Raw genomic sequence first — 27,527 nt, 5'->3', positions numbered from 1 at the left:
GACCTCCACCCACCCACCCCATCCACCCCAGTGAAATCTACGGAGTCCCTGTGCTCTCCCCAGTTCTCACTCAGGGTCCCAGGCAGACTTGGTTCCTGTGCCGGTACCCTGCTGCCAGCGGTCTAGAAGAGCAAGTAGCCAGCGTTTTCTGTTTCCCGGGTCGATGGTGGAACCCAAATATGAGAAAGTGGGTTCCAGCGCAAGGCAGCTAAAACCGGTGAACGTTTATCAGACCCAGCTAATGCTGGCCCCTTTCCGCCGATCAATACATGGAAGAGCAGAAAACCAACATCTTACTGTTCTATCTGCCCCTCCGTCTGTGGGTCCTGGGAAGCAGGATTAGAGCACAAGTGAGACCAGGCTGCCGGGAGGAAAGGGGCTGGGTGGTGTTGGGTGCGTGTTCTGACTGCCTTTTCAAAGTGGAACCTTTTGCCCCTTGGACGGTGGTGTCTCGGGAGCTCAGGGGACCTCAGCCGATCCCAGGCAATGGGCTTGAGTAAAGAGTTGCCGGGGTTGGGGGGGCGGGAGCCAGTGGCACTGCAGGACCTTGGGTGGTCAGGGGCCTGGGCGTGCCCCGTCCCAGTACATCCCAGGAAACCGCTCAGCAGATGGGAGCCAGGAAGTCTGAGCTCTGGCCCAGCCCTGCCTTTGCACCTGGCACAGCTTTGAGTAGTTCTTTCAACTTTTGTGACTCAGTTTACTCAACTGCCAAATGGAGAGATAATCACGTGGTGCTCAAAGGACTTTTGTAATACTCTAATGAGTGTTTATAAAGCCCTTTGTAAGAGTTTATGGTTATTTGAGCTGGGAAAGGAATGACAAATTACTCCCGAGTAAACAGTATTTAGAATCTGTATTTTCACCAGTCAACAGGTTTGCCTGGATGTCTATAAGACCAATGTAACAGGACAGCCTGAGGTCCCATCAGTGCAAATGGGTTTCCCTCGAAGCACCTCTCCTCTCTGAAAAGCGTCCTATATACTTCAGGCAAGGGGTCATTTGTGTATACATCGTGAATTTCGTGACTTACGAGCTAACAGGACAACTGGCTTCAGAAATGGAAGCCAGAGGTTCATCTTTCTTTTTGATTTAAAAAAATTTTTTTACTTTTCTTTTTTTTAGGATGGGGGATGAAAAGCGCTACACACTTCTGCCAGAATTTGCACGGCATGTGATATGAGTAGATAATCACTCACAAAGAAATATACATGTACTTCCTTCCGAAGTTTGGAATAAACAAATAGAGTACTTGCGTGGAGAGAGAAAAAGGATAAAATATGGCCCCTGTACCAAGGTATATGCTTCCACTTGCCCTGTCTCTCCCTCATTTGCACAACTCTATGAGGGTAGATGTTCTGAACTGCCTAGTAGCAAAGTCACCCACGGTCGGTGCATGGTGGAGTTCACGTTCATGCCCAGCTGTGTCCATTTCGCCTCTGTGTCGTTACTGGTGGTGTTGCTGCTAAAACACCATCAACTACACGTTGTTATGAAGTACACAAGTGCCGTACAAGTATCCCAAACTCTGTCCTATTCCCTTACCCCGCAGTCGATGCCCTCAGCCACCAAGCAAAAGAAAACAGGCAGGATGTGGAGGATGAGCGAGAAAGGAAGTGCTCTGGGGCAGAAGGTGCGGCTCGCTGGTTGGCCAGGGGAGAAGGGCGCAGGGTGGCAGGAAAAGAGCGACTCTCTGAACCTGTAATATTGGGAGAAGAGCCAAACTCAGCTCTTGTTTTGCTCTCTGTTTCAAAGACCGACCTGGTTCTGCAGAACCAGTTGCCATCCGTTTCCCCAGTTAACATGAGCCAGGAAGCCAGAAGCATCTGAGATTTTTTCCCCAACTCATTGCCATGAGGAGGGGCTGGGCTTCCTACCCTGACCCACGGTTAGGAGAATGAAGAAGAGAAAATGGGACCCATCATCTCAGAAGATTGTGTCCTGTCCACAGAGCATTTTTATATCTGTGATTCCATTTAAACCTAAAGGAGAGAGAGCACATGAACAGGAGGAGTCAGGTCCAGAGAATTTCCCACAAACCACTCAGCCTGGCCCTCAAGACCCACCATGATCTGACAGTGCATTTCCATTCCCATCATAGGGTGTCCATTCAAATCCACTCAACAAACTTTCCTTGGAATCCCTCCCCTATGCTACGTGTGATGTTTACAAAAGGATGTGAAGGAACCATCCCTGGCCTCAAGGAATTTATAATCCAGAGGGGAGACAGAAAAATGATATCATTCCAGACAACTGCTTTAAAGGGGAGATGAGTAAAATGCCCTGCAAGAACATTCCATTCTGCTCAGCTCTACCAGACTCTTCACTGCTCAAAAAAATCCCATAAGTTCTCAGCTTAAGGCATTGGCGCTTGCCATCCTCTCTGCCCGAGATGTCTGCCAGGCTCCCAGCTCCCCTTGGTTTAAGTCTTTACCCCCTGGCATATCCTAGATGCTCCGTCCTCCAGGAAGTCTTTCTAATGCCCTACAATCTGTCTCCTTGGAACTTTTAAAGCTCTTACTTATCCCCTTTATGACACCTCTTATTTTCTGCCCAGTTATTTCCACATCTGTCTTAAAGCCCACATAGCACTGTACGCCCTTCAAAGGCAGGGACTATATCTTGCACAGGGTAGGCGCTCAATAAATCTTTGTGGGCTTCAATTAAACCCTATGGAAAATCTTATCAAGTAAAGTCATGAGGAAATGTAATTATATCTACTGGCATTAAAAGATTCCTCTAAGTGAGTATTAACTTTAAAAAAGCAGGTAGAAAGAATGGATAGTATGGCACCATTTATGTAACTATAGGTGCGTGTTGCTTCAGTCTGGGTCCCGGCAGGAAGCAGGATGCATCCCGTGAGCTTTAGTGAAGGGACCTCGTCAAGAGCTGTGGGCAGAGTTAAGTGAGCCGCCGGGAGGGTGACACCCTAGCCCTGCTGGGAAGTCATTATGGCCCCAAGTGCCGGAAGAACGAGGAGTGGGACGGCATGTCCCAGACCCCTCACCAGAGGGGCCGGAAGTAGAATGTGAAATCAGCAAGGACGGAAGACCCCTGGGAAATCGTAGGAAAGGAGCAGTGTCCTGACTTCTCTGCCTCCTACTGGCTGAATATAACAGGATGACAGGGTGGGTTGCGCAAAGGAGCCTGGGTTCTGCCATGATGGGCCAGCCTCCTGGGCACACAGCAGGGCAGAGAAGGGCGGAGAAGGTCTGGGGGCTCCGTGGAGACCGCACGGGACACACCTAACAAAGTGCAGAAACACGTGCTCTAGGCAGTGTGATTATGAAGGACGGTCAGCTTTTCCCTTTTCCCTTTTATGCAATTAATTTTTTTACAATGAGCGTGTGTTGTCTCTATTATCAAGGGGAAAAACAGGATTTTTTATTTAACAGTATGACCTTCTAGAAATCCATGCGGGCAAAAAAAAAAAGAAAAAGAAAGAAAGAAATGAAAGGCATGTTTCATAAATAGTGATCTGGACTTTTGAAATCCCCTTCAAATGTTTTCAATCTCTAAATTGTAAAGTCGAAGTCACACCCAGCCATTCATGCATTCATCCACGCACTGATTTATTCATTCAACAAATATGTCCCGTGCTGGATCCAGGCAGACACGGCCCTGGATGCACAAAGCAGAGAAAATGGAACATGAAACTACATGCCAGAGAGGGAGGGTCCCAGGTGACAGGCGAGAGGGTGCTGTGAGGGCCTCACCCCCCTGGGAAACATGTAGGGGTGCCCAGACCCCAACAGGGCCTCCTCCCTGGTCCAGAGAAGGGCCATGGGGGGTCCCTTCCTGCCATCGCACTAGGTAATATCACTCTTTTCCCCCCAGAAAGCCAGGGGCAAAAATAAGTCAGTGCTTCCATTTCTATTGGGCTAATATCCACACTCAGACTGGGCGTACACAACATGACAATGAATTTAGGTAAAAACTCATTTTAAAAATCAACAAATACCAAAGGAAATACTGTTGGGGTATGGGGAGATAAATTAGGAGTTTGGGATTAACAGATACACACTACTGTATATAAAATGGATAAACAACAAGGACCTACTGTATAGCCCAGGGAACTATATTCAGTATCTTTTTATTTTTATTTTTTTTACGTGGGCCTCTCACTGTTGTGGCCTCTCCCATTGCGGAGCACAGGCTCCGGATGCACAGGCCCAGCGGCCATGGCTCACGGGCCCAGCCACTCCGCGGCATGTGGGATCCTCCCAGACCGGGGCACGAACCCGCATCCCCTGCATCGGCAGGCGGATTCTCAACCACTGCGCCACCAGGGAAGCCCTATATTCAGTATCTTTTAATGACCTATAATGGAAAAGTCTGACAAAGAATATGTATATATATGTATAATGGAATCACTTTGCTGCACATGTGAAACTAACACAACACTGTAAATTAATGGTACTTCAATTTTAAAATGGTTTAATAAAAAAAATCAAAAAATTAAGCGGGAATTTCATAAACATGATGCCAAGCCACTGACCTCGATGAGTGGGCTGTTTGCAGGTGTCATTAGATATAAGCTCATCCTTATTTCTGTCCTTTTGCTCTGCAGCCCCACCCAGGATGCAGGCCTCTGCTCCACTGGGCCTGGTGTTTAAAGGGTCATCACCTTATTGGCCTTGGTTGGTCTCTTTCTTAGCAGGTCTATAGTCTCTAATCTGGGGACCCTTCCTAAACCCCCCAAATGTGGCAGAATAGTGGTTGTATGTTTAATATTTCTTGATTAAGAAAATACATAATGACCATAGTATATAATGAATTTTGGTATGCTTTCAAATAAATAAATGTGCGTTTTGCTAATTATAACCATCTATATATATTTGAAAAATAAGAGCTCACGTGGGTGGAAGGTGTTAGTTATTCAGACACACCAATGCTGACCCTCATCTGCAAAGCCCCTTCCAGGGAAGCGTCCACAAACCCTGAGGCCTTGGGCATTTCCCTCCTCCATTCTTAAGCTTCTTTATCCCCAATATGACAAAGGAAATGGGCTGCCAAGACAGTGAGGTTCATCTAGGGGTGGAGACCTTTGGTCAGCATGAGACATTCTTTAATCAAAATTTGATGTCATGGGAGGGGGGACCATCAAGCCACCTTGTTAGTTAAGAAACTCAATTCCAACAGCTGATGGAAGGAAGGATGAGTGTGGACGCAAGAGGGATGCCCTTTGCATTTCAAATAAATGGAAGCCAATTGTGAGCTTTAAAAAATCTTTTAAGGATAATTGACAGGAATTGAGCGTATCATTCAACACTTATAAATCAGTCATGAAACTCCATCCCCACTGTCACGTCACCTCTTTCCTCCTGACTAGTGCCAACCCAGGTCAACTATCATTCTCAAGCCAGTAAACTCTCAAAATCATGTGCCAGAAGAAGAATACATTCCTTTATCAGCAGAGATTGGAAATCCCCTAACTAGACTAAACCACAAAATATTAGCCTATTAAATGTCATCATCTAGAGATGATGAGAACGTGAATGACTTCCTAGTCTTGTTGTAGGACTTTAGAGATGGTGGTGCCTGGAGTGAATTAAGATGAGCAAACAGAGTTTTCTGATAGCCATCTGTCCAAAAGTCACTTGATACTTAAGTGCTGGGCACCCCAATAATTTAATTCAGGATGAATGAAAATCAGTTTGTTTCTTGGTGTGGACCCTGCATTTCCTTAGGTAAACGGTTCTATAATAGTCAAGACCATCAGAAGTGGGCTTGGAAGCCACAATGAAGAAGCAGGGAGAGTGGCTGGCTCTTCCATGCATGTCATCTGCACCATCCCCAAGGAGAAGCCAGGCTGAACTGTCCCCCAGCAAGGATGACCTGTCCCCCAGACCAGAACAACCTCACACACCATTTCCCATGTATCTATTCAACTCAAAGCCAGCGAGATTCATTACTAATGGGCTTTGTCCAATCTGTCGGTTTGGAGATGTGGTAAGGGATCAAGTGAATTGTAAGGCAGCTGAGGTTCGGTCCTTTCTGAAGGGATATCCCAGAACGTATTTGGGAACATGAGCTCTTAACTCCAAAAGTCAAAATTCCCTGAGTTTGATATTGTTGTTGAACTCCATACATGGAAATCATAAAGTTAAGTCTTGGGTGAAGGGAATGAAAAGATACAAACTTCCAGCTGTAAAATAAATAAGTCTTGGGGATGTAATGTACAGTGTGGCAACTATAGTTAATAACACTATATTGAATATTTGGAAGCTGCTGAGAGGGTAGATCTCGAAAGTTCTCATCCCAAGAAAAAAAATCTGTAACTATGTCTGGTGACGGATGTTAACCAGACTTATTGTGGTGATCATTTCACAATATATACAAGTATCAAATCATTATATATTTGAATGAAATACATAACAAATACCAAATCAGTTATGTATTATATCTGAAACGAATATAATGTTGTATGTCAATTATACCTTAATTTTTTTTTTTTTTTTTTTTTTGCAGTACGTGGGCCTCTCACTGTTGTGGCCTCTCCCGTTGCGGAGCACAGGCTCTGGACACGCATGCTCAGCGGCCATGGCTCACGGGCCCAGCCGCTCCGCGGCATGTGGGATCTTCCCGGACCGGGGCACGAACCCGTGTCCCCTGCATCAGCAGGCGGACTCTCAACCACTGCATCACCAGGGAAGCCCTACTTTAATTTTTTTTTTAAAAGCTAACTTTCTGTGATCTTATTGATGAATAGAAGCTCAAATAACCCAAAGGGCAGATAATAATAGTAAAACTGGTCTGACCTGAAAATGAAGCTACAATATTTTAGGCAGAAACTTCAGCTTTCAAATTACACTTTGATCTGGATGAACACATATATTACCTTGTGTCCTGGTACAAAGCATCTGATGTGGAAAGGATGTGGCCACATGCATCCTGGGTGAGAGAGAGACTCTTGCTGCAGAGGGAAAAACTGGCTCCCTGGATAATGCAGCAAGCTGGAGAGAACATGGATAAATCCCAGCTGTCTGGCTGGCAAGATTTAGATTTACTCAACTTGAGTAAGTGAGTAACTCACCAGGAAATGGGCAGATGTTTGTTCGCAGTATGAACATGGCTAAAGTTCTGTCTTCTCTTTTCATCACTCCATTTGATCCTCTGCCTCAGGTAAGTGAGTAAATGCCCAGCTGACTTGGTCACTTCCTCTGCCATGTAAGGATGGCTGCAATTCTTTATAAGGAGGTCAGCAATATTTGTGGCTCCCTGAGGTCTGGATGGACAGTGCCTTGCATTGCTGTGTATGCAAACGCATGTTCCCGTTGTTTTATATTAAGTCCCCACTGCCACTAGTGCTTGTCACACTGAGGAAACTGGTCCCAGATTTCACATGGGGGCCAAAGGGAAAACGAGAGCCTCTTAAGGGAAAGTCTGTGGAACGTAAAATTAAAATGCCTTTGGCGTCCCAGACGTATGGCTATCCTTCAAGATGTGGTCAAGAGAGGGGAAAGGGTTGGCTACTCCTGGAATAATGGAGCTTGTGAGTAGATGTTAATATGTGGAGGTAATATTTCTAAATGTCATCCAGTAATGCAGCCCTTTACTCCAAACACCAAGATAATAAATATCAGCATCTCCATGTAACTGAATGCATGGCCACCAAGATCTCCGAATTCTCAGTGTAACTGCCAAGGACGCTGAATGTGCATTCCAAGCGCTTCAGTAAATCCTTCTAGAATAGTCTATCCTCTGATGTCCAAGCCAAAGAGAAAACCTGTTCCCAGACCTAGCAGAGGTTTTAGAAACTACATAACTATTCACCAAGGAGACATTGAGTACATTTGCCTGCATGTGAAATAATTGTGATGGAAAGGAATCAATTATGGACCCATCTGCAGGTCATTAATATGATCTGTTGAAAAGGAGGCCAAATTCAGCAAGTCAACCCGAAAGTCTAAAAATAGCTCTAATGCGAGCCTGGCCCAGTGCATGCGAAGCAACAAAAAGATCCCTACATCTGCTACAGCAAGGGTCCTTTAGTGCTTCCTCACTCTTGACTACTTAGCCTCAGCGGTCATTGAGAATGGAGGCATTTATTTTCTTTCCAGAAAAAGAGAAAAGCATTCCATGAGGATCACTGTGGTCAAAAATATCATCCTGTGCTGGTGCAGGAGAATAAACAGAGGTTGTTGTCTTATAACATAAATCCTACACGTTCTAAAGATCTATAAAGGGCCATCTCTTACATGGTTCAAAGAGATACGTCTCCCTTGAAGAGATGTGGTAGTTACTAGGGCAGCAATTGCTGAAGTGCAGCATAGGCAATGATTTTAGGTGGTACATAGATGAATAATTTTTTAAGGGCTGTATTTATTGTGATGTGTGTTAGAAAAAATATAACTTAACCAATCTGTAACTCTGAGATGTTCCTTAGGATTAAGGTAGATCTAAAATCGATTGTAAATTTATAAGTGCAATTCTTCAAATACATAAATACTAAATAAATTGGTAAAGGTGGTATGCAAAGATGCAAAAAAGGAAATCAGAAGGTGGCCCACAGACAGCTAAAACTTGGAAAATACTATTCTAGGGCTGAAGCCAGATGGGTTCCCATGACTTGGGCCAGTCATATGGTGCACAGAATCATTTTCACAGCCTTACAGAATGCAGAACCACCAAGATCTCTGAGTTCCCTGTGGCCTTACTGCCCGTCTGGGACCTCAGCAAAGTTGCAAGAATCACTTGGTTTTCTCACTACCTTAGGAAATCTTCATTCAAACGGACTGAGCAATAGACAGGAATTCCTTTTCTGATCTACCATCTCTGGGCCCAAATCCCTGAACTTGAAGCAAGTGTCCCCAGTGCCCTGGAGGTAAAACAAAGACTGCTTTACTATTTTTTTTCAAATTATTCCAATGAGAATTTTATTTTTTTCACTGAAGTATAGCTAATTTACAATTGTTGTGTTAGTTTCAAGTGTGCAGCAAAGTGATTCAGTTATATATATACATTCTTTTCAGATTCTTTTCCATTATAGGTTATTACAAGATATTGAGTAGAGTTCCCTGTACTATGCAGTAGGTCTTTGTTGTTTACCTATTTTATGTATAGTAGTTGTGTATATGTTGATCCCAAACTCCCAATTTATCTACCCCCCGCCACTGGCCCCTGCTATCCCCTCTGGCAACCATAATTTTGTTTTCTGTATCTGTGAGTCTATTTCTGTTTTGTAAATAAGTTCATTTGTATCATTTTTTTAGATTCCATATATAAGTGATATCATAGGATATTTGTCTTTCTCTGGTGTACTTCGCTTAATATGATAATCTCTAGGTCCATCCATGTTGCTGCAAATGACATTATTTCATTCTTTTTTATGGCTGAGTAGTATTCCAGTGTATGTATGTATGTATGTATGTATATATATGTATATATATATATATATATATATATATACCACATCTTCTTTATCTATTCATTTGTCGATGGACATTTAGGTTGCTTCCATGTCTTGGCTATTGTAAGTAGTGCTGCAGTGAACATTGGGGTGCATGTATCCTTTTGGACCATGTTTTTCTCTGGATATATGCCCAGGAGTGGGATTGCTGGATCATATGGCAACTCTATTTTCAGTTTTTTGAGGAGCCTCCATACTGTTTTCCATAATGGCTGCACCAATTTACATTCCCACCAACAGTGTAGGAGGTTCTGCTTTGCTATTTTGAAAGAGCCTGAGGCTACAGGTGCAGGGAAGGGGTTCCTCCAGGCTTTTGACACTTTGTTCCCCCACGGCCTCATCTCTGACAAAATAAGCAGGAGCTCTGGAACCAGCTTGTCCATTTCCTGGGACGGTGAAGGTTGCCTAGTAGGAAGCATGAGGACTCTGGATACACCCACATGAGATTATGATTTTGGAAAGAAGGGGCGAGGTGGGGAGAAGGGTAGGGGGGACTGCAATTTGATGGGGAGGAAACTTGGGGAGTTAGCCAGCTGACACAGAGAAAAGAAGAGTCTGACGCCTTTTTACTTACCACTAAATCTCTCATCTCTGGTTAAATAAACTGGCCACGATGGAGTACCACGTGGCTGTTAATGGGAATGAGTTCGGGCAGAGTTGCAGCATGATTTGGCTTTTGGGTAAAAAGAAAGGATTTATACATGCTTGTAAATAAACCTACAGTATTTCTGAAAGGATTTACCCAAACCGTTAAAGATGGTTGCTTATCCAAGTTGGGCTGGGGGAGGGGAAGGGACACCCAGCATGGAGAGGAGGCTTTGAAGCTCCACGTTAGAGCTGTCTGTGTGTTGGCAATTTTTGCAATGACCTATTGCTTTGATGACAAAAGCCTTTCAAATGGTAGCAGACAATGGGAAAATATTTTAAAGCTGGTGTCAGTGCCCCAGGAATATTAGTCCATGAGACATATGTTAGAGTGAGATGTTCATTTGCATTTACATAATAAGCACAATACCTAATCCATATTACATAATAATCATGATGACACATACTTGCATTTACATAATAATTATCACACAGAAGGCACATTGAGTAATAATCATTATGAAACCTTCGGCAGAAGCCCAGGCATGGACAAAGCATTCCCAGTAGCTGGGTAGGGACTAGACTGGATCACCCTTGCTCCCGCCATGAGACAGAGCCCCCGTCCCACTAGCTGTAATCATGGCCAAGGGTTGTGTCAGGTGCTACACTAGTCCCATCACAGACATTAGCTCTGATCTTCAAAAGAGCTCTTGGAAACAGTCCTGTTTTACAGATGAGGAAATTGAGGCTTTGAAAGTTTACCCCATCATTGTGATAGAGAAACTAAGTGGCCAGAAGCTCCCATGCTCTCCCATCCCCACTATAGAAACCTCACTGGGATTACCTTTCTCAGGCCTCCAGCTCAACGAAGTATGAGTGCAAGCGATTTCAGGCTAATGTGAGATGTACCTTCTCCCTCACCTTCTACCTCCGTGCAGAGGTCTCCAAGGTCCTGGGGATGGGAGAGCCATAGCTGGAAGAAGCCCAGCTTCTTAAAACAGCACCTGAGGGGAGTTGCCCACTGCCCTGAACAGTGTTAAGGCCCTGGAACCTGAGGGTTTATTTGTTACCTCTGCAATGTTCCCCGAAGTAATGCAACAACTAAAAGGTAGTGTCAGACACCATCAGATTACAAAGGATAAAGGGTAAGGCCAGGACACCAGGGCCATTAGCCTTCAAAGCCCGTGCCCTTACTTCCATGCTGAAATGCCCCCCGCAAACAAAACTGTCAATCTCCTAGGGCCTTACCCAGCCCAGACTGGGGCCCTGGATGGAAGCTGAGTGGAGAAACAACAGTGCAGCTAGCACTCCTGGCCGTGCGATGCCCCCTCAGAAGATGATCTGAAGGCGGCAATGGCTTCCCACTGCCAGCAGCTCATGTCTCTGCCAGGGAAGGTTCTGATCCCAGCTTTACCACCAATCCCTCTCCCAGCAACCAGCTCAGGATGCGCCCTGCGTAACCAAACACGAAACCTACCACATTCCAACCAATCCACCGCTGCGTGGGCCTGGTGGGTGGCAGTCTTCTTGTGCACCACCTCTCCTACCCCAACTCACACCCCTGTCCTTTGTCTAGTCACTCCGCTGATGGAGGGATGTGATGAGCCCCCCGAGAACCCAAAGAAGTGGCTGTCTAATCCAAGGGGTGCTGGGGGTGGGGATCAGGACAGGAGCTGTAAAATACTCTGTATTTTCGATGTTCTATCCCCTACAAGGCTCCCACTGTTTTGTAGATTTGACCACGTCATAGTGATTGATAGAATTGGATCTGATCTAAAAAAAAAAATTTTTTTTTTTAGCCACTCCAGTACACTGTGGTCCATCTTTTTTACTCTGTGAGCACAAGGCATGTAGACATACTGGCCTGCCATTCATTCACTTGCCAGGTGTAGCCTCCTTAGGAACAGAGACAAAGTCTGGGTTTGTATACCATTGCACCAGTTAGATCTCAAAGGGCTCTCTGGGACATGGTGGGTGTCCCAGAAAGATCTGTTGTCAAGCAAGGGGTTCTCTTAATGAGCTTCGGGTAACTGGAAAGCCATAATCTTCGAGGAACATTGAATGTTGCTTCAGTCATAGGTGTGGTCTTGGACTAATTTGTACAGAGATGGTCCCCGTAAATTAAAAAGGGATGTGTACTGATAACCCTCCAAATAAGGGGAAAGAAGCAAGGAGAGGGGATGCGAGTGGCCCCAGGTGACTTTGGGGGCACATTGAGAGGAGCATTCATCCTTGAGCTGTTCATTAATCCCTGCTCTGCTGGACCGCACAGCTTCCCAATGCCTCATCTGGGAGAACAGTGTGCCAGTGATGGACTTCACATCTGAGTGAGGGCCCAGGAAGGGAGTGAGGACCAAACCACCTCCCACTGCATGGCTTCTGTGAAGACAGGAAGGCTGGCCCGTGGTCAGAAAACAGAAGAGAGGCCCACACCCAAGAGACAGATGAGGAACTGCCCAGTCAAAACCAGTCACAGTCCACTGGGGAATGAAAGCCATGTGCTTATGTGGTAAGCCTGCAGAGAGGCACTTTTCTAATATTTTCCAAGACCTAAGGTTTTTGTTTTTTTTTTTCAAAATCCTATACAAGGAAATGTTACACAGAGGCCCTGTTACACCAATTGCTTCACAAAAGTTGCGTCAGTTTTCCGTGGTAATATTAGCATTTAACTATACTAGAGGACCGATAGATACAAACATCCTGAAATCTCAAGCAATTGATTTCCTTTTTCAATTCTACATATTTCATTGAGGCATCCATAAGACTCTATGAAATCTGTTATGAAGAAAGGTAATCGGCAGTATTATTTTAGGATAAAACAACTACTTAAAAAATTTTAAAGAAAAAGAATTTTTTTCCTATTCTAGTTTTTGAAAGAGCTAGAATAGGTGGGAATACTTCTTGATGAAGTAGCATGAATGCTTTTATCAGTGGTATCATTTTCTGGTTTCTAATGACATTATTTTCTATATGTTGATGTAGTCAATATCCTGACAACAGGATCTGTAGGAGATATTCACACTTTGTGCCAGGCTGTCTTCTATGCTGAGGTTACAGCAGTGATCAGACCAGCCCTCATGGAACTTAATATTCTGGTGGAATAAGAAATGGACCCCATCAGGGGAGGGTTGGACTGGGAGTTTGGGATGAGCAGATAAACAACAAGGTCCTACCGTAGAGCACAGGGAACTGTATTCAGTATCCTGTGATAAACCATAATGGAAAAGAATATGAAGAAGAAGAAGTGGACCGCAAGAAAATGAGCTGTTTTTCATGGCAATGAGATGCCTGCCCAGAGCTGACTCCTGCTCAGCAGACCACGCCCACTGTAAATTACACATTTCACTGCATAAACAAGTGCCCCAGAAATACAGCAGGAAACTTGACCCAGCCCTCCCCCTAACATCAGGTCTTTCCCTAACCCCAGTGAGGTCTCCCAACACACGACAGATCTCAAATATAACAAGTGACTCAAAAGCAGTCAGTGAGATGGCGCCCCTTTGGCGAGTGTCTGACTGGCCCCAGAGGAAAGCTGTTAGACAGGCCGGCTCAGAGCCCACGTCTGGAGGGGAGTCCGCAGGGCCTGAGTTTCTGGCAGGCAGCTGGGCTGAGGGAATAGCAGGGCTCTCTGCATGCTCACAGGTGAAGCCCTGTGAAACGTGCAGCCTGGGCCACCAGCGGGCTTTCTGCAGAGCCAAGGCACGGGCCCACCTACATGCTTCTGACCTCACCACATCACCACCCACGGAGGGAGGCTGAGAGGTATTTCCAGGGAGTAGCAGCCTCGTAAGTACTACAATAATGTCAGCAGACTTGAATTGATTAATATCACACACTGTGATGGACTCTTCCAAAAAAAGATTTTAAAACAGCTGAGCTATTGCAGAACGGAGGGCATTAGGAAAAGTTGACTATCTTACCCCAGGCCTAGCCAAGTAGTGAATCAGTCAGGGACAAGGCCAAGATGTTTCTGTAAAGCAGATTTCCTTCGATTAAAAAAGTAATGGATGAACCAGACACAAGAGGACAAATATGGCATGATTCCACTTATAGGAGGTGCCTAAAGGAGTCCAGTTCATAGAGACAGAAAGTAGAATGGTGGTTGCCACGGTAGGAATGGGGAGTTGTTATTTAATGGGTACAGAGTCTCAGTTTGGGAAGATGACAAAGTTCTAGAGATGAGGCTTCCCTGGTGGCGCAGTGGTGGAGAGCCCGCCTGCCGATGCAGGGGACACGGGTTCGTGCCCCGGTCCAGGAGGATCCCACATGCCGTGGAGCAGCTGGGCCCGTGAGCCATGCCTGCTGAGCCTGCACGTCCGGAGCCTGTGCTCCGCAATGGGAGAGACCACAGCAGTGACAGGCCCATGTACCGAAAAAAAAAAAAAAAAAGCTCTAGAGATGGATAGTGGTGATGGTTGCACAACAATGTGAATGTACCTAATAACACTGAAAAATGGCTAAAATGGTAAGTGGTAAATTTTATGTTATGTCTACTTTATCAAATAAAAAAGTTATGGAACTATTCATTGTGATTCTTTAATTAGATCATTTGAAGATTAACTGGGTCACATTTAGCATTTTCTTTCTGTATATGAGCTGGCCTCCCCACAAGGCATTGGACTATGGGATTCCTAAGGGCAAGGGCTATTTATAGTTTACCTTTTTAGACCCACAGCACCTAGTACAAAGCCCTACATAACTTAATGCTGGATAAATGTCATTTGAACAAAAGCAAAAAAAAAAAAAAAACCACAAATGAACAAATGGGCCCTCATTGGCAAAGGCCATGCCACTGCACCATGTTTTTTCTAAAAACATGTTCACAGAATAATAACAACAACTAAACCAATGAACATTATTGAGTGCCTTGTGTTCAGAGTAAATAAGGTTTTCAATCCAAAACACAACCGAAAAAATCAACTGTACTTCAATAAAATAATTTTTTTAAAAAATAGTAGAAAAAAACACAACAAAAAAAGTTAAGTAAATATATCTAGTCATAATGAAAGTTTCCTGCCTAAATTCCCCACATAGCCCTCACTTTACTCTAATGAGAAGTAAGAGCAATGAATGAATGAATGAATGACCTTCCTTCCTGGTGCACAGGTCTATATTTTCCCTGTCTGGATATCAGAACATTCCATGCAGTGAGCCTTGCAGACCCTGGAGAGGTACAGGAGCCAGCTAGAGTCCTTCCAGCTTAGACATCCCTTTTCTGGGTAGCTCCCTTCTGCAGGGTGAGACAGGAAATGATGCCCAGCTGCCCTCCCAGCTGACTCAGCCGTGAAACCTTTTACAGTAATCTGTCTTCACTTCTCTGGTGCTTCTTTGGGTGAAGACTCTCATTTTCTGGTAAAGCAGATATTTAAGGAGCAGAAAATTCAACGGCAAAAGGAAGGAACAGCAGAGAGAAATCCTTGCATTATTTGAAACTAGAGAGCATGCATGGCACAGGGAACTGAAATGCCTTTCTCCTTCTGTTTTCCTTTCAGTGCTGAGCAACCTTCCCAGTGTCCTCAAATTCCTAGGATTTTTAAAAACATCTCACATTTTGGTACTAAATAAATCCAGCCATTTGTGCACTCCAGTCATTTTTAGCAAAGAGTAAGTACATTAGCTGTTTTCTTTGCAGAACAAAACCAAGATCTCATCTAAATAAAAGCCACATATAAAAATATGGAGTACTTTCTGATTAGTACAACAGAACTGCCATGAATTTGGTCAGGGCTCCTGGCCTGCTTCATAAGATGTTTCTAACTTCTAGAGAGATCTCAAAATATGTAATCATAATGAGAACGCTTTTTCTGAGCTCAGAAATTCAGAATGACAGGAACTATCATTTGTGGCAATATCATGAAGGAGAATCTAAAAAACCTCCGGCCACAAAATACCTAGATATGCCTACAAAAATAACAAACATGGTTTTAAGAGTGCAGCTGAGATCAGTAAAGGAAATCCCTGAGACCAGAGCAGGCTGAACACCAGAGCAGGTGCTGATAGTCTGGCTGCCTGAGCAGTGGGAGCTCTGGCAGGGAAAAAAGTCACCTTGAGTTTTGTAACCACAGGCCACACTTCACACAGGTTTGCATTTAAATTTACTCACCTGTGTCGTCTAGGAACCCCATGCCAATTAAATAACATAAGAAGAGTCCCAATCTCAATACTATCACAGGGGCGTTTGCTAAAGCAAATGAAAAACTCTATAGAAACAGATCCTCAACCTCCATCACACAAGATACCAAGCGTGAACATTCTTTGATAGAAGCTCATGATCAAAAACTACAAAAGGCTTTAGGAGGTGTGACCAAGGGTCCACTAAGAACCAGAGTCAACACACACAACAGGCAGCATGGGTATTGAATCCCAGGAACCCCGAGACATCAGATAATGAAACTATCAGAAAGAGACTATAGATAATTAAATATGTAATTAAAATGTAAAAGGGGAAGTCAAAATTATGAGAAAATAATCAGACTCTTTAAAAGAAGACCAGACATATTTGAAAAAGGACCAAATATAACTTCTAGAAATGAAATGCGTATCATTAAAAACAAAAACTCAATGAATGGGTTTAAAGATCAGATGAAAGAGTAAAAGAGAGAATTAGTGACACAGGTAACGGTTTGGAAGGAGATTACCTAGACTGCAACACAAAAAGATAAAATGTTTTAGGGCTTCCCTGGTGGCGCAGTGGTTGAGAGTCTGCCTGCCGATGCAGGGGACACGGGTTCGCGCCCCAGTCTGGGAAGATCCCACATGCCACGGAGCGGCTGGGCCCGTGAGCCATGGCCGCTGAGCCTGTGTGTCCGGAGCCTGTGCTCCGCAATGGGAGAGGCCACAGCAGTGAGAGGCCCGCGTACTGCAAAAAAAAAAAAAAAAAAAGATAAATTGTTTTAAAAATGAAAAAGAAGTTAAAGACATGAAAAGTTCTAGCATGTATCACATGGGACCTCCAGAAAGAAAAAAAAAACAGGGCAAGAAGTAACATTTTAAAAGGTAGTGGCTGAGAATTTTCTAAAACAGGATGAAAATCAGATTCAGGAAGCAAAATGGGGTCAAAGCAAGATACACAAAACTAGACACATTGTAAGGAAAAACTGCAAAAGACAAAATCAATCGGGGGGAAAATACTTTCAAAGAAACAACAGTTAGCTTGACAGCAGACTTTTTGATAGCAACAATATAAACCCGAGGTCAGTGGAAGATTCTCAAAGCACTGAGAGATACAAACTAATCTTACTTAGTTTGCAAGTTAAAAACAGCAAAGAAACAAACTAAGGTTAAGTCACAGATCATGCCTAGGGTTAGTCATAAGAAGTTATTTATGTAGGAATAACAGATTTCATGGGGGTGAGCTCTTGATCCAATGATTTGATGTCACCAACTTGAAACTTTTCATAACTATTGAGCAAGGATCCCTGCGGTTCTATTTTTCACTGGGTCCTACAAATTATCTGGTTGGTTGTGTATGCAGGCCCTGAGGACCTAGTACCACTCAAAAGCAAGCAGACAGCATTCTATACGATGTGTGGTCGAGTTCATTAAAACAAAGCAAACGTGTGGGAAAATCTAGGCCTTGTAGCCTGAAAGCAGAAAGAAGAATTTATGCAAATATATTTGACAGGGTTTATCAACTACAAGTGCTCAAGTCCCTTGTACATGGGGAGGGGAGGGGAAAACAGGCTCCATCAGGGGCTGTACCAGGAAGGAGCGAGCAAGTCACCAAAAAGCAAACATCTGTTAACCAGGTAACTTGCACAATGCACCAAGCAGCTGAACAAAAAAAGAGGACTGGACAGATTTAGAGCTGGCCTCAGTGGAAAGGAAATTATCTTTCTCATATCAATAGAAACACTCACTGAATCACTTTGCTGTACCCCTGAAACTAACACGACATTGTTAATCAACTACACACCAATATAAAATAAAAAGTTTTAAAAAATTTTGATAAAAAAATAAAAATAAAATAAATTACACGGAAGAAAAAAGAAACACTCATTGGCATCATTGGTGAAGTCTAGATCTTGGTATAAATCAAATGCTAGAAACATAATAATGAAAAAGATCTAGAGAAAGTCACTCCTCTAATCCTTCAAATTACAAGGGCCTTGTGACAGGTGGTGATAAGGAAAAGCTGCTGTAAAAAGGTATCGTGATGAATTTCATCGTTTAATACTTTTGTTCCCAGAAGATTCTGGTAATATTAGAATATGCCTTAAAAAGCAGGAAAAAGTAGCCATACTAGTATGAAGCTATCTGATTTATTATTTTTTTCAAAGATGTAAGTTTATGGCCTTAAGTGATAATGGGTTCTATCCATTAAAATAGTTTTTCACTATTACCGTGACTTTGGAAGAAATGCAGAGTTAATTGGTGTACTTGTACCAATTTGCAATGATATTTGCAGCCATCTTGGCCCATTAGACAAAAAAAGTATCAAACATCTAGGAGAATGTACCATTTTTAGAACTAAAAATTCAGAGTTGCAAAATAGCCTTGTAGTATCAGAATTAAAATGGAAAGTTTTCATCTGCAGTTTCTGAGGTTATGTGGGGTAGGATGGAATTAGATGGCAAGCCAAAGTGAAGTGGAAGATGACAGAAAGAGAAAGAGAGAGAGAGAAGAGACAGAGGCAGAAAGAGAATGATGGTTTCAAGTCTACACTGGGCCATGGGGACAAATCTGTAGTGGATTCCTAAAAAGGAATTACCTGTGACTGTTCTAGTTGACACAGAAAGTGAAGATTGCCTAGGAGATGAAATTAATGAGCATTTGTAAAGAAACTAATTGGATATAAGTAACGATTTCCTTTAGTGAGTCACTCTCATACTGGGAGAGCACAGAGTCTCCTTTGGAAGTCTTTCAAAATAATTTAACTCTACAGTTGTCTAAGACACTGCTCCCAAGCTGGGATGTATATTCTGTGTGGCACAGTGTAAGGAGTAGACATTGGGGGTGGGAGGGATGAATTCAGAGAGGGCTCTCCAATCTGGCTGCACACAAACATCCCCTGAGTCTATTCCATCCATCCACTCACTCTTTGCCTCCCTTCCCCAGAGAACTCCCTGAAGATGGCTATCTTGGCCAGTCTCTTTCTCTCCCAGGACAAGCTATGGTGGAAGATGGAGAGGAAATGAGTGCATGGCAGGCTCCAACAGGGAATGTTAAGGGTCAGAACTTGCCTAAAAACACCAAGAAGAGTCTTCTCACTGTGGCCTCCGCCCCAATTCTTAGACTCTTCCTCCTTCGAAGATTCCTCCAGATTGTCTTTGTCCAATCTGGAGGAATCTTCGAGAGGTCAAATGTCCTCTCCTTCCTCTTTCAGCCTTTGTAGGGCATCTTGAATAAACAATGACACTTCTCTGAGCATGTGCTTCTCTGTGTGCTTTGGGGATGTACATTTTGTGGAAATAAAAAAGAGAACATGGGGCTTCCCTGGTGGTGCAGTGGCTGAGAGTCCGCCTGCCGATGCAGGGGACGCGGGTTCGTGCCCCGGTCCAGGAAGATCCCACATGCTGTGGAGCGGCTGGGCCTGTGAGCCACGGCCGCTGAGCCTGCGTGTCCGGAGTCTGTGCTCCACAACGGGAGAGGCCACAACAGTGAGAGGCCCGTGTACCGCAAAACAAACAAACAAACAAACAAAAAGAACGTGTTTCTGCTGCTTTCCCATGCAAGGAAGGCTCAGGTTTGGCAGTGACTTGCTTGTTGGTTTTTAGCCAGATGCCCTGGATAAACCATGCAGATGGGTGTGCTTTCGTCATAACGAGTACATCACCATGGCCTGTCCAGTGAATTGGACCTAATTAAAATCCAAGGTTAGCACACTGCAAAAATGTTAAGAGAAAGAGGAAGAGGGCAAGACGAGGTTAGTGATGGGTCATGATGACAATGAAGACAGAGAGAAGAAAGGATAGCAACTTCAGACTCCTGGTGGTGCATTCTAGAAGAGTCACTGGCTAACATCCTTCTCCTGCACAGGTGGTTGGTAAGGACAGCAACCCAGGGACGAACGTGTGGCTTAGGACATAGCAACCAAACTTTCGAGGTCAAAATCTTTAAAAGCTACTGGGAGAGGGGCATTTTTCAGACGTGGTACAGTACACAGGAAATGTTTGAACACTTCTAGAACGTTGCAGGTAGCACAAACCAGATAGCAATTGCACCCTCACGTTTATTGCTTATTTAGTATATTTACTGGATATGCGTGTTGCCTAACAGCCCATGGGCGTGTTTGTAGGAGGAATGACAATGTAAAAAAAGGGGAACTTACTGCTATTAGGACTTAGAACCCATCATCTGAAAATGCACGCCAATGCAAGCTGTTTCAGGGGGTCGTTCCGTATGCCTGCTGCTTTTCCTCCCATTGAAGTTTCTGGTGATGGCTGCATGAATGTGCCCTTTGAAAGACAGATTCTTCAGTCAAGGCTTCCACAAGCTAACACTGGATGGTAAACCCTGGGTAGACCAGTAAAAGTAATCGCATTCTGGCAAATCTCTACTCTGCAGAGGAGATGTGTCTACACAGTTGCAGACACAGCCAGCCAAGGCACAAACATGTTGTAAATATTATCTTTAAGCTCAAAAGAAAAGCTTTTTGAGATGCACAGTTAGAGGAACTTAGTACAAAGATTCAAAGCCGTAAGAGTTACATTTTCTTAAAAAATGCATAGGAGATGACAAAGTAGAAAAATGTCCATATTTAGTGTTTTGTTGGAAAATACTTGAGGGCTGAACACATGAAGGGAAAGCCGATGGGTGGGTTGACACCGTTCCAACCTGAGCACTGTGGGTTCGTCGGGGTCCACCTAGCCCAGAGGAATTGTCCCCAGGGAAGGAGAATCATAGCATTCCTAGCAGTTGGCACCATCACTTAACCTTACTTATCACTCTTTCACTTCCCCTTTTATCCATAATCAGAAGCAGTAGGTGAAGAGAAGGAGGACCCAGGGCTCCTAGCAGAACTGAAGCCACCACGTGACCTCTCCAAGGAAGAGGCATGAAGAACTGTGGCCCTGAGTTGGGATCCAGCCACCCCTTCAGGATGCTGGCACTTCCAAGCAGCCACCACGTTTCTCCTAGAAGCACTTCCTTGATCCATCCCCTGCACACAAATTCTCATCTCGGAATGAGAGCTTCTGGGAGCCTGACTTAAGACAGAACCACCGACATGCCACCGTTATCCAGGTGTCTGTTAAATAGAAAAAAATAAAAACCTTCCCCAGCTATGGACCCCAGATGACACATTGTTGCTCATTTTTGCACCACTGTCCCCAAAAGTTTAAGCCTGTTCCCATCAAGCCTGGTGGAAGGTTCCTACACTCCCTGGTCCACGACAAGCATACAAGGGTGTACAACTGTGGACGCTCAGTTCTGAACACACCTGCCTGCCCCGACAGAGCGCAGGGACTGATCATGAAATGCAGCCATCCTGCCATGGAATTCTGGCCAGGACACAAGATCCTCACAAGCGGGAACTGCTCACAGATGCCAGGGGAAGCAGAGCACACTGTTGTCCTAGGATACGCCTTCATCTTTGCAAGGAATGTGGAATAAATGGCCTCCTCTCTCTAGATGGCTGTTTTTCCTCTCTCTTTTTAAAATTTTATTGAAGTACAATTGATTTACAATGTATATGTTTATAGATACACACACATATATATATTTTTTTCCCTCATAGGTTATTACAATATATTGAGTATAGTTCCCTGTGCTACACAGTAGGTCCTTGTTGGTTATCTGTTTTATATATAGAAGTGTGTATATGTTAATCCCGAACTCCTAGTTTATCGCTTCCCACCCTTTCCCCTTTGGTAGCCATAAGTTTGTTTTCTATGTCTGTGGGTCTATTTCTGTTTTGTAAATAAGATCATTTGTATCTTTTTTTTAAGACTCCACATATAAGTGATATCACATGGTATTGGTCTTTCTCTGTCTGACTCACTTCACTTAGTATGATCATCTCTAGGTCCATCCATGTTGCTGCAAATGGCATTATTTCATTCATTTTTAGTGGCTGGGTAGTATTCCATTGTGTATATATACCACATCTTCTTTATCCATTCATCTGTCAATGGACATTTAGGATGTTTTCATGTCTTTTCCATGGCTACTGTAAACAGTGCTGCTATGAACATTGGGGTGCATGTAACTTTTTAAATTACAGTTCTCTCTGAATATACGCCCAGGAGTGGGATTGCTGGATCATATGGTAACTCTATTTTTAGTTTTCTGAGGAACCTCCATACTGTTTTCCATAGTGGCTGCACCAATTTACATTCCCACCAACAGTGTAGGGGGGAGCTCCTTTTTCTCTACACCCTCTCCAGCATTTATTGTTTGTAGACTTTTTGACGATGGCCATTCTGACTGGTGTGAGGTGACGCCTCATTGTAGTTTTGATTTGCATCCTCTCTCTAAAACCGAGTTTTCTCAACTTTGGTATCAGGCGTAGCTCCTTGAGCTCCTTCTATAAAGCTGATGGCTTAACTCAGTATTATTTTATTAGTAATGGTGATAAGAATGATGTGCTGACTTCACCCGTCCATGATAGAGTCCACCTAGCTTGGAAGCAGAGGGATAATGGTAATGACGACGCTGTTAGAAACGTTTTTGTTTCTAGTATTCTTAAACACAGTTGAGTAAGATGATGCTAGAAGCACCAAGGACTATTAGTCATTAAATACAGAAGGAAATTCAATCTGTAAAAGGATATAATGAGCTCAAGTACCTTTAAAAGTCCCTCGGCTTGGTTTTGAGTAATCCCTGAGTTTGTAATTCTTACCAAAGACACCGCTTCGTAACTGGCGATGTTGGGTGGAGAATCCTTTTGCTGTGGTGTGAAGAGGGAGGGAGTGGGGAGGGAGTGGCTGGCGGCAGCTTTTCCCCATCTAGCACTTGAGAAACACATCCGCTCTACTGTGCTGCCAGGCCTTCCAGCATGAAGCCGGTGGTGGCAGTGGGCTGAACTGGCTGAGGAATCATCTTCGCAGCTGCCATTGCTACCTCCCGACCCTGAGTCTCCTCTGAGCTCTCAACCCCTGGTAATGCCCCTCAGTGGGCTGGGACCCCTCAGATCCACTAGGCAAAGGGGGGCAACTGTCATGGGCATGGAAGTAGGGGCAGGGTAAGTAGGAGTGGGGTGGCACTCCCAAGCCAAAACCCATTGCTGAGGACAAGAAGCATTAAAAAGTGGCCCCGTCTGGAGAATGCAAACTCTTACAGTAGATCCGTTCTTCAAATCGAAGCTTAATAGGAAACCCATAAGCAAACAAGGTGAAGGCAGAGCTGCTTTCATTAAAGAAAGAGAGAGAACCATCCAGAGCTCCACCCCTCCATCCTCCTCCCTGGACCCTGCATCAGCTACTTACTAACTGAATGAGTGGCGTTAGGCACGTCAACTGCCTGTCTGAGCCTCCATCTCTTTACCCATAAAAGCAGAGAGAATGCTTTGGAGGGTGTGCAGAGAATGGAATAAAATGACATACAGATGAAAGCAAGCATAATGCATAGTTATTGATAACAGCTTCTTCCTTTCCTCTTATTTGTAATCGGTAAAGGTGAAGAAGAAACTAAACTTTGTTCCCTAAAAGGTCCCTGAGTCTCAGATGAACCCCCAAATCCTTGGCTGAATAAACTCTCTGGGAGATTCCAAAGGCATTGGGGTGTCCACTCCTCCTCAGACTACAACCAAGACAGAGCCCACTGTGGTTAACTGTCTCTCACTGGGTCATCACAGGCCACCTGCTAATTCCATTTTGCCTTCTGTCTCCAAGGGAACAGATGCGTGATGGCTCTCCATGCCTCTCTCCATGTTCTAAGATCATTCCACAGCATCAACTCCCAATGGATCAAAGATACAAACATAAGAAAAACAAAACCATAAAAGTACCAGAAGAAAACATACTCTAGAACCTTGGAGTATGGAAAGCCTTTCTTTTATCCAGAATCCATACCCCCGAAAAAGATTACTGTATTCTATCACCTAAAAATTTTTTTCACTTAGACACACAGACGCAGCATAAGCAAAATCAAAAAACAACAATGTGAGGTAAATATTTGCAACTCCTATCACAGAGAGCTAATCTTCCCTTAACATATCAAGAACTCCCAGAAATTATTAAGAAAAAAGGATCAAGCCAATAATACAATTTTTGTCCAGATGGGCAAAGGATATGCAGAGGCAACTCATAGAAAAGGAAATGCAAGTGGCTCTTAAAAGAACCAAATGGTGCTCAATTTCACTTTAAAATAAGGGAAGTGCAAATTAAAACTGCAATGAAATGCCTACATGGCAAGCTTCTGGAGAAGGAGGGTCTTCATTAATTGCTAGTGGTTGTATCTATTGCACAATCCCATTGAAGGTATCTGGAAAACCTTATAAATATTATAAACACACTTACCCTTTGACCCAACAATCCTCCTTGCCAGAATTTATCCTACAGATGTACTGGTACATACACGAAGTGTCCTGGTTGGCACTGTTGGTAGTAGCAAAAGGTTATATGCAACCCAAGCGTCCATCAATAGGAAACTAGTTAAATAAATGTATGGTGTGTCCATAAATAAGATACTATAAAGCTGTAAAACTGAGTGAAGACACTCTTTATGCACCAATTTGAAAGATCTCCTAATATACAATTAGGTGAAAAGAGCAGAGTCTGAAACAATTTGCATAGAATGCTAACTTTTGTCAGTTCTGCCCCTTTGGTATTTCAGTGTCATTTTAATTTGCATTTCTCTTAACATAAGTGAGATTGAGGCTCCTTCCATTCTTTTATGAGCCATTTGCATTTTATTTTCTGTGAAAGGGGGAAATAAAAAGGAAATATATATATATACACATATGTTTTTTAATATATAAATACAGACACACGTTTGCTGATATTTGTTAAAGACACCCCAGAAACTAATATAAGTGTTCGTTTGTGTTGGGGTTGATGGCAGCAAAGGTAGGAGCCGGGCTTTTTATAGTTTTGATTTATGAACCAAGAAAATGAACTATCTGTCCAAAAATAAAAGGAAACTAAATTAAGCTTTCCCCACCAATGCCTCAGGCTCCCGTTAAACCTATCATTTTCGAATTTGCCGAGTATTTTTCAAAGGCTAAATTTGACTTTGGAGGAACAGAGCAAGGTCAAGGATGAATGGACAGCCAGGGGTTTCCAGAAGGCTCATGAGGAGGCCCCACGTGGGTGGATGGACTCTCTTGCCAATTTGTAAAAGCTGAAATCAACAGAGCCCCCCCCACACCGCTCCGCTATGAAATCAACAAGAGGAGCAATGCCTGCTTTGGAGCTAACGTGGCCACTGAGTCAGGGTATCCAGAACTGACTCCAACAACAAACAGTAGGTTCCTGCAGCAGCTGAAGAAACAGAAGGCTCCCAAGCCGAGAATATTCCCTCTCTACCCTTCAGGGCTACAGCTGGACCCAAACCCGACCTGACTTAACATCTTGTCAGGATGACACATGTGCAACTGCTCTCACGTTTGGTTTAGTTATCTTCATTTCTCTCGGAGCACCTGGGACGGCCGCCTGTCACCCCCATTTTAAACATTTTCCCAGCCAGAGGGGCCCCTGGCCGCAGCTTTGCTTCCCCTTCCCTAGTGGAAGGGCAAGAGCTGGCCAGGGCGCTGTAAGATGAGGCGGCACATCTGACGCACATAGAAAGAAAAGAGCAAACTGGAGTCTCCAAAGCTGCCTGTCCCTGCGGGCTGAGCCCTTGCAGCTTCTCCCTTTGATTCCTCTGATTTTCTGAGCTCAGAGCACAACATGTTGGAAGTTAGCGGAGCAGCTGCCCCAGGAAAGAACATGCCTGTTCCACTATGTTGGACTTCAAGGAAAAGCACTGAGGGTTGTGAGGGCCCAGGAGGGGACAGACGCCAGTGGCTCCACAAAATGTCCAGTGCCCATCAGCCTCAGTTCCGTTCACGTAAACCAGCTGATTTGGTCTGGGGAAGCTCCAGTTCCCGGGCTGGGGAGAATGCATTTGTTCTGTTACCGATGGATGGAACAGATCTCTCCCCTGCCTGGTGCTGTCAGGGCCAAGTGCTGATCTGGCCTGAAGTGGGGGACACAGTGGGGTTCTGGAATCGGACAGGGAGCTGCAGCCTGGACTTCCGCTCGCCTGGGCATCAGGCAGGGGCACGGCAGGGAAGAAGCAGGCATGGCAGCCTCCATAGGACTTCTCAGAGCGTGGTCCACGGACCAGAGAACTGCACGTCTCCAGGAGAGGTCCTCATCCTCCCACCTCCACTCCAATTCCTAGGATGCGGAGCTCACCTCCGCGCCGGGCACCATGATGGGCCTTGGGCAGCCCTGACGTTCTTCTTCAAGATGTGTCTGCCCAGAAGCCCCTCCCACCCACCGCAGACGGTAAGTGCCCCCCACCCAGAGACCGGAAGTCCCTCCCACACCACAGACCCTGGGCGCCTGGAGGGCAACTGGATCCCTCTGGCCCAAGAGGGTCCGCTGATGGTGTGCAGACTGTGATGCGCCTGTGAGCCCTCGCCCTGCAGAGTCATAGTCCTAAGCTCCTCCATCCATTCCTCCCTTGTCATGATTTTAAAGCCCTTCACCAACCTTGTCATTCACCCCCCATGCTACAGTTCACCCGGGTCCCTCTGAAAGCATGAGCTCCCCAGTGCGACTCCCTCCCCAGAGTTCTCTGAGCAGAGCAAAGGACGTGGAACCATCATTTCTCAGTTGTTCATTTGTTCAACCCATGTCTATCCAATGCCTCCGACCTGCCAAGAGCTGGGCACATGAGGCTCTCCCAGACGCCCTTAATGTATGTCGTCTACAATGGGGGAGTCTTATCAGAAGAAATTCCGGAGCTACAGCTGACATTTGTTTCACCAAAAACCATGTGACCTCTATACATCTCTACTCCCATATCCCTAAGGGTTTGTTTTGTAACAGCACACAGGGTATCAAGTATTCGGCAGAGCAGCGGAGACTTCTGTCTCATTCCCGAAAAATGGGGCTAACGCTCAATTCTACAATAAAGCAAAGAACACCACAAAGAGGGTGCAAAGGCCACACCCGAACAACCCCCACCCCCATCTTCGCCATCTATTAAAGTGCTTCGGCTGAATACAGAGACAGTGGCCAGCTGTCAGGAGAGAGGGAGAATTCAGGGTGTAATGCTGGATGCTTTCACATGTACTGTCTTCAACACAACGCCTGGGACTCTGACCTAAGTTCCTGGGTCACAGGAGACATTGAAAGAAATGGAATGAACGAAACTTGGGATTGTAATCCTGAAGGAAGAATAAGAATGACCTGTGTATGGTAGCTGGGTCTGAGCTCTTAGACTTGGGAGGAGGCGGCTGCCCCCTCTTTTCATTGGACCACAGAGGAGATGAGGTCAACACCAGGAAGACAGGAAGAGAGAACTCAACATAGCAGTGGCTAATCTCAAGGTCACATCAAAGCCAACCCACTCCAGCAGGACAGGAGCCCAACGGCACCACAGAGGCCCAGCCAGAATAGCAAAGGACTCCAGACTGACAGCTAGCATGCAAAATTATGTC

Source organism: Hyperoodon ampullatus, assembly GCF_949752795.1.
Source record: "Hyperoodon ampullatus genome assembly, chromosome: 1".
In the NCBI taxonomy this organism is placed as follows: domain Eukaryota; kingdom Metazoa; phylum Chordata; class Mammalia; order Artiodactyla; family Ziphiidae; genus Hyperoodon; species Hyperoodon ampullatus.
Note: the sequence above shows the minus strand (reverse complement) of the source record.